The sequence below is a fragment of the Haliotis cracherodii genome, unplaced genomic scaffold, assembly GCF_022045235.1.
Source record: "Haliotis cracherodii isolate W230 unplaced genomic scaffold, xgHalCrac1.p SCAF_9, whole genome shotgun sequence".
NCBI classification, from domain to species: Eukaryota; Metazoa; Mollusca; class Gastropoda; order Lepetellida; family Haliotidae; genus Haliotis; species Haliotis cracherodii.
In genome coordinates this window covers 16,567,055-16,581,180 of record NW_027266343.1, presented here as the reverse complement: position 1 = coordinate 16,581,180, position 14,126 = coordinate 16,567,055, and the positions used below count along the sequence as shown (strand labels likewise).

At 41.8% G+C, this 14,126-nt stretch overlaps 1 pseudogene; it reads left to right on the top strand.

Annotated features, from left to right (window-relative positions):
- The first annotated feature begins 2,181 nt into the window (after positions 1-2,181).
- Positions 2,182-2,964, top strand: LOC139451767 (uncharacterized; annotated as a pseudogene).
- The last annotated feature ends 11,162 nt before the right edge of the window (positions 2,965-14,126 follow it).

Sequence of the window (14,126 nt, the reverse complement as noted above, 5' to 3'; positions counted from 1 at the left end):
TTCTGTTTCAAACGGCTTACGGCACTGCATGGTTTATTGTTTTAACAGTTTTTCTTAACTTCCGGCAGAGATTATACACTCGTATATGTTCTTTGCTTTTGGATACATAGGCAATCAATAGGTTTGTCTGTAGTTTGCAATTATTTTCCAAAAGGATAATACGTTTGCATGATGTAGTCACATTCTTCTAAACATACTTCAAATCTAAACACAAACCAAGTTAAACAAAACGGAACCGTACACACGAGTAATGAGTGAGTGAGTAACTTGGGTTTAACGCCGCTTTGCATAGCGGGTTGCGGCCACTATTTCCACCACGGTGATAATATCAAACCGCGGTGGACATATTAACACCGCAGTGGAAATAGTTTTCTGTACTTTCATTTTAGTTTTTGACATATTCGCTTCACATTTCAACATTCAATAGCTCCTTGAAAGTGCATTTTCCATGTTTTCGGTTGTTTTTTTTCACATGATTTATCACATATTTGTATGACAAATTGTGTTAATTTGCAAAAGGTTCCGATGAAAGTAAGTGAAATATCAAAATATTGAAAACCGATTCCATGTCCTTTATGGGCCACCGTACATAATCTACATTTCATATTTACATTTGGATGCAAAATCCCACATTGAAAGATTCGTGTGGTAAGTGACGGGTCTTGAGCAGCAAACAGAAAGCCTTCTGTTTCACTTTTCAGGCCAGGCGACTTTATCCAAGCGAAGGACTCTGCAGGGTTGCTGATCTTCTCAACACACAACACATAAACGCGATGCAGTGGTCGTTCAAACAGCCTGTCCCTGAAAAAATTGAGTCTTGGCCGATTTGATATGGCACTTCGCTTGGTTGACACTCATTTCTGTACCGTCCAGCAGTACAGAACCATCAACATAATTAACACTGACATTGATATTACGTCCCACATCCTTGGCTCGTTTAAGAAAACTGGGGAATGCCTTGTTTAATCATGAGTCTTTACGAGCTTCACATGAGAATCATCAGACAAATAAATGTGTACAGAAGTGCACAATACAATTCTATCACGAAGAGCCTCCACATTAATCAAACTATGTCCATTATAATTGGTAAATATGAGCTATTGAACTACTCACTCACTCACTCACTCACTCACCCACCCACTCACTCACTCACTCACTCACTCACTCTATTAAAAAGGAACTGTGGCTCCATATGACAAATTTTTATTCCAAATTTAAAAAAACACAAATATGTAAAAACTGAAAGTCAGGACTGCACAGGTTAATAGCAAGGGCCGACACAGCTTTTTTAAAGAGGGTGCATTTCTTTTTTGGCACTTCATGTTCAGTGATCGCAAAAGCCCCCAAACAATAGTCTAAATATCCTACCTTTACAAATGAACCAACAAATGAGCTCCTTATAGTGTTGCTACGCGTGTAAGTGTTATAGAACCTACGTGTTTAAGTTTTCCGTATGTGTAAGTGATTTGTGTGTTAGAAGGAGGTGGGGGAGAGGCGTTACTCACCACTGCACATCCTCAATCCCCGCCCCTCTGGAAATTTGGAAACATCACACTTCATCCAACTGCACGTCTGGCATGCTACTGGACTAGAGGCTGAGCCTCTTCGCGGTTGAGTCCAGGTTCTATTTTGACAGCAGTGACGACCGTCAGCTTGTTTATCGATACGTGTTCAATAATCGATAAATGATAAATAAATAATCGAGTCGGTCTTATTGTTGTTACATTTAGTATTAACTACTTAACAAGTTTTCCGAATGTATAATGCGTATGATCTGTGTGCTACAAGGAAGCATACATGTATGTATGATCAATCCGCGTCCCTCCTGATTAACGCATATCGCATGTCGGTACACATTCCTTGAGTCGATCTTCCCCACTCACATGCATCTACATCGCCACCCCCACAGAGACTGTTTAGGTGTGTTTCCTTCTACCTCATTTACCGTATTCACTGTGACCAGCCTGTAACACAGAGACAGAGAGTTTATTTGCACCATACCCTTGCTCGCACCATACGTTAGCGAGCCATGTCATAAATGAATATCTGTTCAAAGCAGCGGAAAAATCTCACTCTTTCAAATATTCATACTGTTCTCGGTTTCAAATCCCATTTGGTTTGTACGATCAAGACATTGTTTAATTGAATGATAATTCACTGCATTTTCTTCTTCAGGCGTGTTGACCCTTTTCACATAACTGAATGGCTCAAGACGCAATACAAAGGAATGTGGAGATGTTAGAAGAATTGAGAATTCGCAGTTTAATGGCCTCTTACATGATGTTCGAACGGTCAACAAAATACGGAAACTATGCATTTCGGACACTGATTGGAGCTAGCATTGTCATGGGTGTGGCTGCTGCTAATCTATGTTAGTATCTCCCCGTGGGTGATAATAAAGATTGGGTTCTCGTCTCTAAGATGGTCATAGGATTGGTCTCTGGATTTTCAGCTACCTTTAAAACTGGAAGAATCTTTCTTCTTGAATACTTGGACAAGAAAGAGAAACTCTATAACAAGACAGCGACAGGTTGGCAAAAACTGGAGTTGGACATTCGTCTATTTCTGAACTATATCGACACAGCCAAGGACGAAGATATTAGAGAGTTTACAAAGAAATGTATACAGGAGCGGGATAATGTATGCTCTAAGTCCAAACCAGAGGGAGAAACTTATGACAACTATTATGATAATCCCGAAATACTGATAGAGAAGTATCGCAAAAAGCAAGATGTCATTGCGTGCATTAGAAAAGGACTCAAGGACGAAAACGAGAACAAGAACACAATTATTGAACAGATGGAGGCCTTTTGTATTGTGCTTCCTTACCTTTTAGTCTTTATTAATATTGTCATCTTCTGCAATTACTACTGGCTAGAAGTTCATTCCCTTTACACGCATGGGCACAACGTTACGCAACCCATGTGCACCCGGTTGGTCACCGTGCACGTGTGGAACGTGTGACACACTCATTAGAGGGGTAACAAACTTTTGACCAAAGGAGGACCCAGTTTAAGCTGAACTTGGTGGTGATAACAAGGAGAGACATTTTTGATATTCTGACGAAAAATGCTAATACACATGTTATTGTTTGTACTTGCTGATGTCTCATATTTAGATGTAGGAAAATATGAGTACTGGTGTGGCTTCTACATGTTTTGCGATGGTGTCAAGAGAATACACGATCCTAGAAAATGTTGTTGCTGCCAAGGAGTTAGCTAAGTCGGCTAACAGAGCTCGTGGTGTTATTATCAGTAAATTTAAAACTATGGGCGGAATGGCATTTGAAGTTTATAATACTTTATATAGTAATTTCGTACAACCAATCTTACGGGTCCGGAATCTGGGGTCTAAGAAAGTTTAGATGTTTAAATAACGTCCAGCACCGTGCATGCCTTTTTTTCTTGGGCGTCAGCTGTAAAACCCCTAACTTGGCTGTGAGGGGAGAGATGGGTTGGCTGTCTTCGCTTACCCTGCAGAGAATTGAAGTCATTAGGTCATGTAAGAAGTTGTCGATCGTTGAAGAAGACAGAATAGTTCATAAAATCGCTATGTGGTCCAAACGAAGATGTCAATCCTAGATCGATATCACAAATATACTGCAGGTGTCAAATCAAGATTTTAAGACCATTAAAGAACATTTAATCCATATTGACTCTGTTACGTAGTTTAACGACCTGTGGAATGACCGGGGACTAGCCAACGGTAATAAGCTTTGTGCCTATAGGAAATTCAAAGTTAATCCCTGCACAGAACCATACGTTAAATTAATCAGAAGCAGACAACATAGAAGTAATCTTGCTAAATTGAGATGTGGCACTCTACCTCTTCAAATTGAATTAGGAAGATTTAGACGACCACAAATGCCTCTAGAGGAAAGAACATGTAACTATTGCAATCAAAATATCGTAGAAGACGAATTTCATTTCCACACTAGTCAATAAACTACGTTTATAACAAACACGCTTATAACGAAATGACCGATATAATGAACTTATTTTTAGTCCCGACCATTTGTTGTATCAATGATGCATATATGCTTATAACGAACTGCGGTTTATACGAACGATTACAGTGCATCAGGTCCAAACCGCACTTCCCGTCTTTGATCTGGACCCGTGTTTGACACAGCTGCAAATTCTAGTCGATCACGTGTCTGTGATCGTGGAACATGGCTCTAATCAATGTCGTTTGCACCCACGTATATCAGTTCCACAGGTCTAATGCGTGGCCTTGAACCAGAATGTATTTCTTTGGCTTCCGTCAACATCCATTGATGCACAATTCTTGATAAAAGTCGGAATTATAAGGGATTGTATCGGGAGACGTATATTGGTCAGACTACGTGATAACATTGCTCTTTATATAGAGAGAATCCATTGGTGGATTAATATACTGTTTGTGTTATCGAGGGGTTAAGTTTGAAGTGATCTTTTCACGAGCGGCGGATGAAGCGAAACCTGTTCTGGGCCTCACCACTGCCGTCAATATGGCATCCGAGCTCGGAGACCGCCTCCGTGGTCTTGTGGTAGAGCGCCTGCCCGGTGGCTGGAAGTTCCGGGGTTCGATCCCCGATCACATCGTTCCAAAATACGTTAAAAGATGAAACTTGTTGTAACCCTGCCTGATTCTCTGCATTAAGGGGCTAAAACAAGGACTGGTCGGCTCGGAGTCAGTATGCTGTGTCTGAGTGGGGCATTCGTGCTAAACTGCGGCATGGTATCTCAGTAGGCCAACACTGTAAAATCGGCCTTAGTCCGGACTCGTACAAGCAGACACACGCACACACACACACACACGCACGCACGCACGATCGCACGCACGCACGCACGCACGCACATATGGTTGGCACTTTCCCAATTAGATCACGTGCATGTGAAGTTTAAATTTGTGTTATCGTCGACCGACAGTTGAATATGCTTATAGCCTAGGTAGGGGGTGGACTAGGAGTTTTGTTTTTTCAAAATACAACAGAGGAGAGGAATTCCCATTTTACATCATATTCAAAAGAAAAAACACTTGACAGACATAAACAAATCAACATATTCTTTCATCAAAGGCAAATAACAAAATAAAATAGTACTGTGAATATTAAAACTTGTCAAAGCCGAAGAAATATGAACATAATGTAACTCTAAAATTTTCGCTTTTAGAAAATTAGCGTAACTTTTAATTGTCATAGGATAAAAACTGGAAGACACTTCATGATAAGTACCTGTAAATACTTTGTTGACGTTCTCCTGTTAATGTCTGTTTACAGTCCCGTTATAACGGTCTTTCGAAAGTCCGATAACCATGCTGATGCTATAACAGCTATTTCACATCTACATAGATAACACTCGGAGATGAACAAACGTTGTTACAACTCTTCACAAGACTGTATGCCAGTGGGATGACTTCATCTTTCAAATATTTAACATTCCCTTTATGTCGAGCAATATTCAATCAGTTATAACCTTTGCTGTCTAGATTTCACACCTTTTTGAGGCACAATAGAACATGCTCTTTCTACTAAGCTTTCAGAAAGCCTCTTTCTACGGACGACGTTTCAAAACTTGACGCATCTGTGACCACAATGATGTCCGATGTAATTCACTTTATTGACTTGCACCATATGTTCAATGCTTTGTTTTCTTTATCAGGTGAACAATTGACTTCCATGTATTTGTGACGGGTGCAACCGATTGAGCAGAATATATTTACCTAGCCTCAGCACTATTTGATAGTGATTAATAAACTATAAATGTCAAAGCCAGGGAATAATCAGTCACGAATATTCGCAGATTTCTTTGAGCACAAAAGGAAAATAGGGACGATGAAATTATGTGAATAGATCACTGAAAATCAATGACACCATGTGTTCGCGAAAAAGGTAAGCATGTCATGCTCTACCGATATCATCCGCCACTCACAGAATTTGCATTAAAAAAGTAAGTGAAAAAATGTACCGTTCTATTGGATGACGTAATGGTAGACGCCGGGGTCACATAGACAGCCTAGTAGTCGAGTGGTTAAAACTAAAAGCCCAGGTTCGATTATCAACTAAGTACAACATGTAAAGACCAATTCTGGTGTCATCCTTTTTTCTTATGCAGGAAAATGATAACAGTGGCATAAAATAACACTCAATCACCCAGTGTTCGCTCAAAAGGGTAAACATATCCTGCCGTAGTGGTAGCATCCACCACTCACACAGTTTGCATAAAAAAAGTAAAAACAATAAAAACAATATTCATGATATAGTCAGAATCACACACTGGACTATGCTACTAGCAAAGATTTCTTATGAATATGGAAATGGTTTTGTCGCTTTTATGTATGTAGTTATCTTTTATTATAAACCTGACATTTTCATTGTTGTAACGATCACAAATGCTTTTTAACATTTAATGATACTTTTCAAACATGTAATATAATTGAACTATTGTTAAAGTGAGCCCTGATTCCACCAACAATGTTATTTAGATCATTTAGATAGATCATATAGATTATGTATTTTCAGTTAGTATGCAGACATGGTGTGGGTTATTTATTATTGATGTACGTCCTGAAAAAGCTTACTGTCGCTTTCTGATTCTGAAGGTTAACCATTTATAAGATGGAAATGGATCGAACATAAATTTTGCAATTTTGCTACACAACCTCCTGCATTATTGAATTTATTTTGTGCGTAGTGCTTATCTTAATATTTATTTGCTTTATAATATACTTGTAGTTATTTAATTTTGGCTTGGAAATAAAATCAATTAAATAGCAATATTCCATCGTCTTGTTTCCCAAATGTAGATACTATTTCATTTATTTCAAAGAAAATCCATCTTTTTTTCTTAGTTGAATACACATCATGAAGGTTTTGGGAGTTGCCGTATCTTTTATGTGAAAGAACTCGGTCTCATATCAAAGAATTGGAAAGACATTTTTCGCCATTTTGGAGTGAGATTGTATGGTATTGTATCTTAAAATTGTGTCAAAGATGCATATGGCACTTGAGGTTCTATGGTTTGCTTGTTTGTTTGTTTGTTGTTTAACGCCGCACTCGGCAATATTCCAGCCATATGACGGCGGTCTGTAAATAATCGAGTCTGGCCCATACAGTCGAGGGATTGACATCATGAGCATCGATCCACGCAATTGGGATACAATGACATGCATCAACCAAGTCAGCGAGCCTGACCACCCGATCCCGTTAGTCGCCTCTTACGACAAGCATAATCGCCTTTTACGGCAAGCATGGGTTGCTGAAGACCTATTCTAACCCGGATCTTCGCGGGTTGATTTTTTTTTGACGTCCGCGTAACAACAAATGACTCCGTCAGGGAGACAAGCATGCAGTACTGGTGACATATTATGCCACGGCATCCCACAGTGATACAAGCATGCAGTACTGGGGACATATTTTGCCACTTACTTCTACAGGGAGACAAGCATGCAGTACTGGGGACATATTTTGCCACTTACTTCTACAGGGAGACAAGCATGCAGTACTGGGGACATATTTCGCCACTTACTTCTACAGGGAGACAAGCATGCAGTACTGGGGACATATTTTGCCACTTACTTCTACAGGGAGACAAGCATGCAGTACTGGGGACATATTTTGCCACTTACTTCTACAGGGAGACAAACATGCAGTACTGGGGACATATTTTGCCACTTACTTCTACAGGGAGACAAGCCTGCAGTACTGGGGACATATTTTGCCACTTTCTTCTACAGGGAGACAAGCCTGCAGTACTGGGGACATATTTTGCCACTTTCTTCTACAGGGAGACAAGCATGCACTACTGGGGACATATTTTGCCACTTATTTTTACAGGGAGACACCCCTGCAGTACTGGGGACATATTTTGCCACTTATTTTTACAGGGAGACACGCCTGCAGTACTGGTGACATATTTTGCCACTTGCTTCTTCAGGGAGACATGCATGCACTACTGGTGACATATTTTGCCACTTGCTTCTTCAGGGAGACAAGCATGCAGTACTGGGGACATATGTTGCTCCTGACTCGGACAGGGAGACAAGCATGCACTATTGGTGACATATTTTGCCACTTGCTTCTACAGGGAGACATGCATGCACTACTGGTGACATATTTTGCCACTTGCTTCTACAGGGAGACAAGCATGCACTACTGGTGACATATTTTGCCACTTGCTTCTACAGGGAGACATGCATGCAGTACTGGGGACATATTTAGCCATGGCCTCCCAGAGAGAGATAAGCATGCACTACTGTGAACCCAGAGCCATTGAATGTTCCTGGTCATGTTCAAACACCTAACGGAAACAATGTGCTGACATTTGATCTCCCATAAAAACAGGTACATTATCTAAGCACTCACAAACACAGACGTGCGGAAAGGTATGTCAACTACGGTGTTTGAATTGGTTGGTGTTGCCACAACACAACATAAAAAAGTTTCTCAATATCCGCTATTATGAATCTGTTGAATGGTATTAGCATGTGTAAAGTGGATTTCGATATGTTCTCCTTTGTCCACACCAATAAAGCCGGCGTCATCGTCGGGCGTGGGACACGACTTGACAGAAAAAACAAATCAGCTCGACTACCTTATGTAGACAACAGTAAAAAATATATTTTCCAGCTTATATTTCATTTCCATTGTTTTTATGTCGTCCTTCCATTGTATGGTACAATGAAGATATACTACACTTGATGCAGATAATGAATTTTACACAAACTATATTTTATATTGTCCAAAAAAGCTCTCAGTATCGCGTATTTGGCACAGTGGACTAATGCTTTCAATAATGGTTGCCAACGCTGCCAAGGGAAGATTGTGCCTCGCTTCAGTAAGTGCATTGTCGAGTTAATGCCCGGAGAGCGGAAGGTCCGGGGTTCCATCCCCGGCCTCGTCATACCAAAAGACGTCAAAAGGTGGTACTTTTTGTTACCCTGCCAGACGCTCGGCATTAAGGGGTTAAAACTAGGACTGGACGGCTCGGAGTGTACTGCGTCTTAGTGGGCTACCTCTATGAAATTCACACACACACACACACACACGCACGCACGCACGCACGCACGCACGCACGCACGCACGCACGCACGCACGCAGGCACGCACGCACGCACGCACGCACGCACGCACGCACACAAAGCACACAAAACACACACAAAAATCAAAAAACGTTTCGTTTGATTGTTGTCTAACGCCGCACTCAGCAATATTCCAGCTATATGACGGCGGTCGGAATATAATCGAGTCTGGACCGGATAATCCATCATGAGCATCAATCCACGCAATTGGGATACGATGACATACATCAACTAAGTCAGCGAGCCTGACTACCAGATCCCGTTAGTCGCCTCTTACGAAAAGCATAGTTGCATATCTACAGCAAGCATGAGTAGCTAAATTCTACCCCGGGTCTACCCCGTGGATGCACGTCACATACGTGCAATTATCTTGAACGCGGCTTTAAGCTCCATTTCACCTCACCACCTCACCTCAGAAGTCTTTTTATTTTCCTTGAAACTTTTAGGTTTACTGGTGTTCAATTAGGCTTAGACCTCCTGGGTTTTATGAAGGTTTAGTTATTTGTTTGAGATTGAAATTTAGTTATATGACAAAATATATGCCTTCATATTAGGAAACGCCTGGTTTTTATAACTCCCAATTACAAATGTTTTATAAGGAGAAACAACAGGAGTTGTGCTTTATGCAAGCATGCTGTACTGGGAACCTATTTAGGCACGGAATCCCACAAGGAGACAAGCATGCGGTACTGGGAACCTATTTAGGCACGGAATCCCAAGAGGAGACAAGCATGCGGTACTGGGAACCTATTTTGGCACGGAATCCAACGAGGAGACAAGAATGCGGTACTGGGAACCTATTTTGGCACGGAATCCCACAAGGAGACAAGCATGCGGTACTGGGAACCTATTTTGGCACGGAATCCCACAAGGAGACAAGCATGCGGTACTGGGAACCTATTTAGGCACGGAATCCCACAAGGAGACAAGCATGCGGTACTGGGAACCTATTTTGGCACGGAATCCCACGAGGAGACAAGCATGCGGTACTGGAAACCTATTTTGGCACGGAATCCCACGAGGAGACAAGCATGCGGTACTGGGAACCTATTTTGGCACGGAATCCCACAAGGAGACAAGCATGCGGTACTGGGAACCTATTTTGGCACGGAATCCCACAAGGAGACAAGCATGCGGTACTGTGGCCTGTTTTGCCACGGAATCCCTTCGAAGAGACAATCAAGCAGTACTTGGTTCACATTTGCCACGGAAATCCTACGAGGTGACGAGCATGGGTGCTGGGGACCTTTTCGCTCTGCTTCGGAATACCCATAGCACATTAATACACACATCTCTGGATAAATGAGTATCAGGTAAACGGCACGTCATTTTTAAGATCAACGTTGTGTTGGTCATTCTTGGTGATCAGTTGTAATTCTCACTAGCCATTGAGACCAGTCCATCCCCATTTATGTCCTTGCAACAGGAAATAGGCACTGGGTACATATTCTACCCTCAGTATCTCTACACAGTTATTAGGACAACACAAATTAATATATACGAGTGGAAAGCAATACTATAGATATTTGAAAATAATTAACTCAGGAAAAATACTATCTCCTGATAACAAGGACAAGACTAACATCTAGTCTCTGCAATAAACATATCGTACAGACAAAAACAGTTGTTCAATTATCTTAATAAAATATAATAAAAAGGAGCCCAGAGACTGTCTTAATTTTCAGATACTGATACAGATTCTGATACTGCAGTAATCTAGACTTGCCAAACATTATAGACTTGCATGAGCTGTATATATATTTGTATCAGGGTCTGTAACAGAGACTAAACAAGGACTTACGGGTCATTAAAGTAAACATGAAACCTTTTTATAAGGAAAATGGATAACACAGGGAAACAGACACACCCTACAGAAGGAAAACAAACAGATTAGACAAATGCCAATGGTTGATACGACTGATAAACTTATTTGGTGTCATGTCTGTACTTCATATTTGTAGAAGTCTACCACGTGACTGATATAATAAGAACTGTACAGTATATTCACGCGACAGGACATCCAGGAGTGGAGCCGACAGCCAGGAGTTATACGTGAGTAACGTTGTGCAATGTGACTCCTCAGTCGGCAATGCTATATCACTAGTTGTCTGCAGATAGCTAGTCTAGGTATGCCCCCAACGAAGCGATCTTAGTGCTCCTATGCTTCTAATTAGACTTACGGCTGTCGTCTGAGATCGTTGTAAGCGAAACCCACGTAAGGGAAGCCAGTATTTGATAGGTTGAGTGATTGAGTGAGTTGAGTTTAAAGCCGGTTTGAACGGTATATCTGTTATATCACAGCGTGTCGAATTACAGAGGGAGGAAAGTCCGAAGTGATGCAAATCGTCTACGTTTACAACTAATGGGAAGCCTCGGGTACGGTGCAAACAAACCTAGAAACATAATCGGGGCTAAGTGATTAGATGTAATGGCACACCAAAGGGACGTTACTCTGCACAGGACATTACGTAACCTTAGACGACTTGGCGTCAAGTATCTCCGAATGAGGAAACTACACTATTTAAACTACCGTTAGGTTGATACCGTTTACTGTTACTCAACGAAACATCGACATCCATACCGACCGCCACCGCGTTCTAGTGGTAGACAAATCGTGTTAATTTCCAAAAGGTTTTGATAAAAGTAAGTGAAATATCAAAATATTGAAAAACAGACTCCATGTCCCTTATGGGCCACCGTAGCTACAATATGGCACCGAGTGGCTCTCTCTACTAGCTACTGTGCCTGTGCCTAGCTACTGTACGTGGTCATATACTATTCAGATATTCATTCAAGGCCGAGGTAAAAAGGGGCACGGGTAGCTTAGTCGTCTGAGGCGCCTCGATTCGCTGTCCCGGGTTGCGTCCCTTTGGCACGCCAGAAACCTATGATCGTGGGTTCGAATCCCGGTTCGCCCCGATAATGTTTCTAGGTTTGTCAGCTCCATACCCGTGCTCGTGGGTTTCACCGAAGTGGTAAACGTCTGAGACCTGCATCACTTCGGGCTTTCCTCCCACATTCAGCAGACACGCTGTGATATAACTGGAATGCTGTTAAAAGCGGCGTTAAACCCAACTCACTCACTCACTCATTTGCTCTGAGAATATCAGAGATATTGCAAATCATCGGATTTTTATTCTGGAGGAAATATAGATTTCATTCATTCATTCATTCATCTTATGGAATAGCTGGTTTTCGCGTCCATAGTTAAGGCGCTTGCACATCGTTCATTGTTTATTCGTCAGTGATCTTTCCTTGTGACAATTGGAGTCCATCCACTTAAGATTGTCTCTCGTTGACTATATACAGCTGATAAATAATAAAACTGTGATCTTTTACCAAGTCGTCTATTATTTCTTTATTTATATTTTACTAACGCCCTAGTCGGAGGAGCTCAGCTCCGGGACAATCCACCAGGCACTAAGCCTCTCACCTGTATACTGTAATATCTATGCTGACAAAGCTATAGATCGCTGTGACCATTTCCGTATATTGATGTCTGTTTTACTAATGCAGTATTCTTTCATAACCCCCATCAATTCACAATGGCAACGATGACCTTGATTCAATCGTTTGTAGTTAAAAGCCGGCCATCTGGTATAAGGAGGTTGGGACAAACAATTATCTATTCCAGAAAATATTGGGCAGAAGCCTCTTCCTTTGGTTTAACGAAAGAAAATGTTCCATTGATTTTCTGAAAATGAAATTCTCCAGCTTTTGCAGAGTAAAAACTGTACCTGCTCAGCGTACGGCATTTAGCAACTATTGCAGTCGAACAAAACAACCTCTGGTGCTCTTCTTCTGAGCAACTGAGGCAAATCTGGGGTTCGAACCCGCGAGTAGCAGATCCTGATAGTTACGGACTCCTTCAATGTACTTAAACAACCGGGTCAACGGTGCTCACTTTGTTTTCCATACATTATTAATGGATAAAGTATTAACGCTATAGAGCTATGTGCACACACACGGATATAGTCTACAATAATTTTATACTATAGCTATTAGAGTCAATAACGAAGGAACGAAACAAAATGGAAACGACAAATACCATTTCCAGCATCCTCAATAGTCTACAGCCTCCGCCACTGCTGCTCCTATATCTAAATAAGCACAGATTATTTGATTGGACGGCTGTCCTTTGTTCTCGTCAATTTAGGCAAGTAAATAGTACGTGAGGTGAGGTAAAGTGGGGTTTATTTGGCGTCAGGTAAAATTATCCAACCTTGCGCTCTCCGCAGACGCTCAATCCACCATACCACAGAGGCGGAGGCCACGGAATCCCACACGATACAAACATACTGAGGACAATTTTGGCCACGGTTTCCATCCTGTAGACAAGAATGTGGTGCTGTGGACCCATTCTGCCACGGAATCACACTGGATACAAGAATGCGGTACTGGGGACATATTTGGCCACGGTATCCATCCGAGAGACACGAATGCGGCGCTGGGGACCTATTTTGCCATTGAATTTCTATGCGGAAACGAGCATTAGGTGGGGTCCTATTTTCTCACGCAATCCTTACGAGGTGACAAGCATGCTGTGCTAGGAACTATTATTGAACGGGAAACCCAATGGGGATATAAGAATGATGTGAGGTCCTATTTTGTAATGGAATCCCTTGGAGGAGACATGCTTGCAGTGCTGGGAACCTATTTTACCACGGAATCCGTACAAGGAGACAACCATGAAGGTGGGGTCCTGTTTTGTCACGCAATCCCTGCGAGGAGACAAGCATGAGGTGGGGTCCTGTTTTGTCACGCAATCCCTGCGAGGAGACAACCATGAAGGTGGGGTCCTGTTTTGTCACGGAATCTCTACGAGGAGACAAGCATGAGGTGGGGTCCTATTTTGTAACGGAATCCCTCGAGGAGACATGCATGCAGTGCTGGGAACCTATTGTACCACGGAATCCGTACAAGGAGACAACCATGAAGGTGGGGTCCTGTTTTGTCACGCAATCCCTACGAGGTGACAAGTATGCGGTGCTAGGACCTATTATTGAAAGAGAATCCCCATGGGGATATAAGAATGATGTGAGGTCCTATTTTGTAACGGAATCCCTT